Raw genomic sequence first — 7,236 nt, forward strand, 5'->3', positions numbered from 1 at the left:
AAAACAGATTCCAAAGCAAAAGCAAACCCATGATCACAACCATCATCATCAATTTCTATAAGTGTTCATACAAATCCATTGTTTTCTCTTTAAATCTTTTTTTAAACTGAAATATATTTTTGCATTGCTTTAGTTCATTTTGCAGAGAATTTCCAAACTTTCACTCCCACCACTGAAGTACACATTTGTTTTGCTGTTGTCCTTACAGTTTGATACCTAAAATGTCCTTCTTCTCCTTCATTTTCTATAAGGACAAACAAGTGTTGAAGGTCTGTGGGCAATACTCTATTTTTTGCTTTAAACATAAAAATAAGTGTCCGTAATTCTAACCAATTCTTTAAATTTTAACAATTTAGAGCCAAAAAATAAGGCATTTGTGTGCTCTATAATTTTACAGGGAATAATCCCTGTCAAACCCTTAGAGTACTGCAATCAGGCTGGGCACAGAAGCAAAATTGCTTAAAGCACTGTGCTGAAGGAAAAAATGGTTTATTCAAATGTCTAAAAGCTGTTGAATTGGTCAGTTTTAATATCCCTGTGTACTAGCAACCACCATTGTGCACGTGTGCCCTGAGCAGAGACTTGATCACTACAGGCATTTCACTGATTCCAACTAAATCATATTAAGGAGTTTAACATCTACCTTTAAATTATTGATAAAACGCTGCTGGAGACATGGTTTATCAATCCCCGCTTGGATATGGTACTCCGCATCTTGTATTGGTCGAAGTCGTCGTCTTCTCTCCATGATTGTGAAAACCTAAGTAGCAACATTAACCTAAGTAGCAAGAGACATGAGTTTAAATGCAGTAAATAACCCATTGCCAATTGTATGACAAAGTAGTTCTTAGCCTGTCAGATATAACAAAATAATAATCTTTATATGGTATAATTGGGATTGTATTGCCTACATTGCAGTCAAGTGGTTTTCTTAAACTACCACTGAAATCATGATTTCAAGCATTTAAAGATGTTTGAAGTTGTTCTACGACGCAAAACACCTATACAGTAGGTCCATTATAATGTTAAAATAGTTTAAATGAACATTCAGCATATTTAAAAAATGGTTCTAATTAGTTTTACTACAGATAATTAATGTACCTACCCCTGATGGCAGCTTTACTCCCGCCATACAACCTAACCACGCTGTAGTGCGGAAGTGCAATGACAACAGATCCTATACTCTATTTAACTTGCTAATTCTCATAGTAGTCCATTCTAACATACAAGCTAACTACTGTAGTGTGCATATCATATATAAACACACATTTATCGCTTATCAATCACCATTTGTGATTAAATTATGCAACACACGCAAAAAAAAAAAAAAAAAAAAAATAGGATTTATGGCATGCATTAAGTTTCAATCGTGCCTAGCTAATAATCGGTTAGCTTGGTAGTGGTAGTTAGCTAACTAGTTTTCCATTTACATTGCACATGTATAGGTGCGTTAGCAAACTAACGTTACTCTAACAGATCCTGACTTAACCCGACTCGAACAAAAAGCTGTAAAGTTACACAAATTATCGCTAGCAAGGCCTGCTCTGTTATCAACCTTATCCAGACTATATGGTCAGTGGCATTGTTATGCAGTTAGGCAGCGGAATTACATTTGAAGAAATAGTGTTTAGCGTACTGGATACGAACGTTGCTTGCTGCTGCATTTCACATGCGCGGCCAGTGAGTCACGAGATGCAATCCATTAGATCCAGACGATCTAAGTTGGTGCTTGGGAATACACTGCCGGCTTATAATGCGGGCATAATAAGGGGCCACATTAGATAGCTAATGAATACATCAACCGGCAGCTATAACTAAAATAACTTGCGCTGTCTATACGTGACTGGTCGAAACCATGGCTAGGGCACGGGCTAGGCGGGGAGTTGACCATAGCCTCGTCAATGACCGGCTCAAACCTCCCTCTCCTGCACTGGACAGCACAGTGATGCGAAACCAGGGAATGTCCAAGTATAGAATCTCGCCGTGTTTGAGAGACGACCAGCACGCTGCGAAACAAATGTCCTGAAAGACATGCCTTGCGCACAGCCAAATGACGACGCCAAACTCCTTGTGGAGTGTGGGCGTTGCAACCCCTCGATTGGACAGGCGGTTCCCCGGGAAGCATAAAGCCAGTCGCACAGCCTCCACTATCCAGTGCGTGATAGCCATCAGCTTCGCTACAGCGCCAGCTGCCCATTCTTGGCACCCGCTGTAGCAGACAAAAAAGCTGCTCTGGAAGTTCGAAACTGGCCTAGTTCTGTTCACATTAAGCACGCAGGGCACGCACGGGGCACAAAGCGCGACTTCTGAGACACTGAATTACTGTCCTCTGGGGCCAAAGCTTGATTGTAAACTATCTGAGCTCTGAACGGCGTTGAGAGCACTTTAGGCGAATAGCACGTTTGGGTTAAATCTGACCATTCAATCGTACGGTCCAAACTGCATACAGCGCTGTTCACTGACAGGCATGCAAGTCTCCCACTCTGTTCCCGCAAGCTAGAGCGAGCAGTTAGCGCCAGTATTAAATGATGAGCACTTAAGGTCGCTAGACCGGCTGGTTCAAAAGGTGTCGGACAAGGCACTAAGCATAACGACATTGTCCCCACCGGCATCTGATGAAGCGGGGTGGACTTAAGCGCCAGCTCCCGGAGAAAGATCGTTATCAGGGGCGGTGGCCTCCCACTGAAAAATGGCCGTCTAACAAGTCACGAAAAAGGCGAAAGCGGCCACGTGATTTCAACTGTAGATGGAGAACTCGCCAGCATCCAGGACGTTCCTGTAGGAAGGTCAGAATAATGGAACATCGAATCCGGGTCCTCCTTTTTGTCAACCCACCAGTTAGCAAATACTTTTTCCACTTAGAGTTATAACCCCCGTCAAAGGGGCTCAAACCCCTTTTGCTATTGCTGCAGCACTGGATAACCTAGCTGATCTGCCCCCAAGGTCCCAAAAGCCTGGGTTGGGGTCCCATAGGGTCCCCCCTCCCCTGGGTAAAGGTCCCCTTCTCGGCGGGTCCGCCGGGGGGAACCGGCCCTGTTCACCATTTCCGGGAACCAGGCGGTTTTGGGCCTTTGGGGTGCTACCAGGATGACGCACTCCTCCTCCCGATTTTTTGCAGCCCAGCGGCATTAATTGACGGGGAAAACCATATTTCCGCCCTTTGGGGCCAGGCTCGACGCGCACCCCCCCCCAGGGGGGGGCGTCACGAAAGTCCCAAGGGCATGGGCGTTCCTTGACACAAAAGGAGGGTAAAGGGCCACCTTTACGGGTACGGCCCACCCTTGCAAGAAGGATCTTAGGGAAAACTCCTCACAGGCACACATCCCGACCCTTTCAAAATGCCCCTCTCGGGGCCCCACCCAGGCACGAACAAAACGCTCGTGGGGTGGGAAAATCAATGGGCCCACCACACATGGGGCAAAGGCTTTTAAGAGAAAAAATCGCCGGAACGCGGAGGGGATAATTTTTCCACAATACCGCTCTGAAGTGAATCCACGGAAAAACCAGACTCAATGAAGAAGAAAGATTCTGGGTTTTTTTGGCCCCCGCCTCCCTATTTTAGGCTGTCAGCCAATCAGGTGGGGGCGGGCCCATTGGTATTTAAGCAAAAGATTATTCAATCAGACTTCATAATTTAAGGAAATGGGTTTCCCCATCTAATGTCGAAGACCGACTCGATAAGGGGAAATGTAAGTTAAAAAATTTTCGTAGCAAGGCCTGCTACGCAATGTGACAGAATCTTAAATAAAAATCCAGAAAAATCACATTTGTGCATTGAAAAAAAAAAAATTGGGGGCTCTGGATTTACCATCCAAGTTGCACACAACAGCAGTGGAGAAGTGTAACACAAACGTGAACACACAACCCGGGAGGCAGCTGGGCAGCATCATATATGCACAGCGCCCAGGGAGCAATGGTGGGATCAGTGCCTTGCTAAAGGAAATTCAGCCATGGGTATTCAGGGTGGAAGGAGCGCCTGTTCATCAAAAAACTCCCTCCCAATAAAACTCCTGCCAGCACCGAGACTCGAACCTGCAACCTCTGGAAGTCCAAATCTCTAACCATTAGGCCACAGCTCTCACAGACTGTTAGTCTTTCTTAGGAAGCCCTCTTTTCTCCACTTTTATTAACTGCACCTCGTTGAACTCGTGACTTCTTAAACATTCGATTTACAGATAATATGACAGTAGTTTAAGTTAATAACTGGAAAAGACAATATAGTTCTGTTTGCTTTAAGAGTTTGCACCAGATGAAGTATCATAGGGAATTTCGTGTTGCAGTCGTTTGAAACTTAGGGTTGCAACTCAAAACGTGTCAACACGCACTTTTACAATAAGGTTCCCCTCATTTATCTACAGTGGGGAAAAAAGCATTTGATACCTGGGGATTGGCCAGGTTCCCACTACAACCAATTAAAGCCGGTCATTTTTTATCACCCCTTCTAGCCTAAGTGACAGAATTCTTAAATAAAAATCCAAAAATCACATGTACTATGAAAAAAAAATATTTTTTGCAGTTTATGGTATTTTGACATATATTTGATCACACTAAACCAACCCGTAAAATTGCAGCCCTCCAGACCTGTAGTCTTTCTTTAGAAGCCCCCTTTTCTCCACTTTTATTAACCTGGCCCCTTTTGAACTCTTTACGTCTATGAACTGCACCTGTTGGAACTCGTTACTTTATTAACTGCACCGGTTTGACTCGTTAGCCTGTAAAAAAGACACGTGTCCGACACATCTTCCCTACAGACCGGGGGAATGAGAAGGTCATGGTGGTCGGATGAGATGACAATAGATCCTTTTTTTTGGTCTAAACTCTACTTGCTGTGTTTGGAGGCCAGAAGAAGGTGATGAGTGCAACCTCAAGAACAACCATCCAAAAGCCATGAAGCATGGATGGGTGGAAACTCATTCTTTAGTGGATGCTTTTCTGCAAAAAGTGGACAGGGACGACTGCACTGTATTGAGGGAGGATGGAGTGGGCGCCGTTAGATTGTTGAAATTCTTCTGCCAACACCCTTCTTCCTCAGGTAAGAGCAATGAAGATTGGCGTTGTTACTGGGTCCTTACAGCATGACCTGAAACACACAGCCAGGGCCAACTGAGGATTGGCTCCGTAAGATAGCATCTCATAGTCATCCTGGATGTGGGCCGTAGCCAGTCTCCAGGACCAGAAACCCAATAGAGCATGTTTGGCGGGAGCTGTGAAGACATCCTTGCTGCAGTGTGTAAACCTGTGCAAGAACTACATGGAAATGTATGATGTCTGTAATTGCAAACAAAGTTTCTTCTGTTCAACAAAGAAAATTTTAGTTTGGCTTTTGCTGATGTATCAAAACTACTTATATCATGCAATAAACCTGCAAAATGATGATTTTTAAATCATACAATTTGATTTTTTCTGGATTTTTGTTTTAGATGCTGTCACTCAGAGTTTAAGAGTACCTATGATAAAAAATATCAGACCCTATACTTTGTGGGAAACACTGGCCGGATTTGCAGTGATCAAGTACTTGTTCTCCCCACTGTATATGACTTAACAAACAAAAAATTGCAAAAAGTCCAATGAAAGAAATCCATGTGATTTATGATATGCACACCTAAATGTAATCTAATCATAAAAATTATTTTAAATGTGGGGGGGGGGTATGCATACAACAATTATTTTTTTTTTTGTAACTATTTTTTAGTTTAGAGTTTTAAGTCAGTTTAGTGACTGTCTCAAGAAGAGTTTCTTCTTCTGCCTTCGGAGATTGTGTACTATATGTTAACCTGATAACCTGAAGAAGTTGACATTGTAATTGTAAATTTACTGAAATCAAATGTTTTTTAGATACGGGCAGAAATTTCGGTCGTAATTAAATTTGCATCTACTGGTTGTTGTGACCTACCTTAATCTCATCTACTGTGCCGTAACCGATCATCCACCTTTTGCCAACGTTAAATCTAGCTGTCAGTGGAGTTATGCTGCAGAGTAAATAGGATTTGACGAAAATCCAGGGACGGACTGGGGCTAAGAACAGCCCTGGACTTTTCTCCAAATAGGCCCATCATCCGCCTCATGGCGATCGCCCTATGTGCAACAGACACTATCCAGGATGTCCTGATACTATGCCACAACACGGTAGCCTATCCACAAAGTATTCACAGCAAGGTAACATATCAAACAAATGATGATAATTGGGGTTGTATTTATTAATTGAGCTCAGCCTTCAAATAAAAACAAAAAATGTACAATGCCATAAAATGCAAGTATGAAATGTCACTGCAGGCAGAAACCCCCCAAATTACACAAACTTATAATTATAAAACATAGTTATATACCAGGGGGTCTCCATCCTCCAACCACCCTTTTGTGTGCGAGGGCACCCTCAAGGGATACAAATATAGAAGGGATTTGTGTTTGTCATACTCAAATATTTATTATACATATAACATGGTGGTGCTTTTTTACTTCACACCTATCATATGCGAAATAATAAATATCTTGATATTCTGGTTCAGACTTACAAGTGTTTAAAAAAAAAACATACACATTCCTGAAAAATTATGAAAATATTTATTGATTTTTTTGTTGATTTTCTATATAAACCTATTGTATGTGTTATCAAAAACAGTAGCCCAAAAACATTTAGTATAAATATAAAATGCAAAAATAAAATAAATAAACGCCATAACTTTCTTAAAAAACATTAGACCTACTGCATTACATTTATTACATAGCCTATATAGGCCTACATGGACTATATTAATATAATAGCATTTTTAATATGAATTTATACAGGTACATTTCTGCCCAAAACAAAATGTTTGTTTTTACTACAGTTAATTCATAAGTGTGAAGTGAAATGTCTTCTCACTGGTTTGTTCTTGGAACAATGAAGTTTCACCTGTTTTTTGCCGTCAATATTTGAGAATATCAGCGATGTTTCATCTGGCTTTGTAAACAAGCTTAAATCACATAGTCATCTGTGGGTTTATAAGAGAAAATAGATAATTCTCTGTCTGCGCTGAATTGAGCTGCTTCTCAGTGGATCCTCCAAGGGGGCCCCAAACAGAACAGGAAAATCCCATTCATTTTTTCCCTAGGATATTTTATTTTCAGACCTAATGGTCTAAAGTGGTATCCACATGTCGCTCGTGAGAGTAGCTCTGTGGCCTGATTTGAGGTAGCTCGCCAAGGGCCGTTCACACATATGGCGTCTTTTGGCAGCGCTCAAGTTCGTTAGTTTCG

This window comes from Cyprinus carpio, chromosome B4, assembly GCF_018340385.1.
Source record: "Cyprinus carpio isolate SPL01 chromosome B4, ASM1834038v1, whole genome shotgun sequence".
In the NCBI taxonomy this organism is placed as follows: domain Eukaryota; kingdom Metazoa; phylum Chordata; class Actinopteri; order Cypriniformes; family Cyprinidae; genus Cyprinus; species Cyprinus carpio.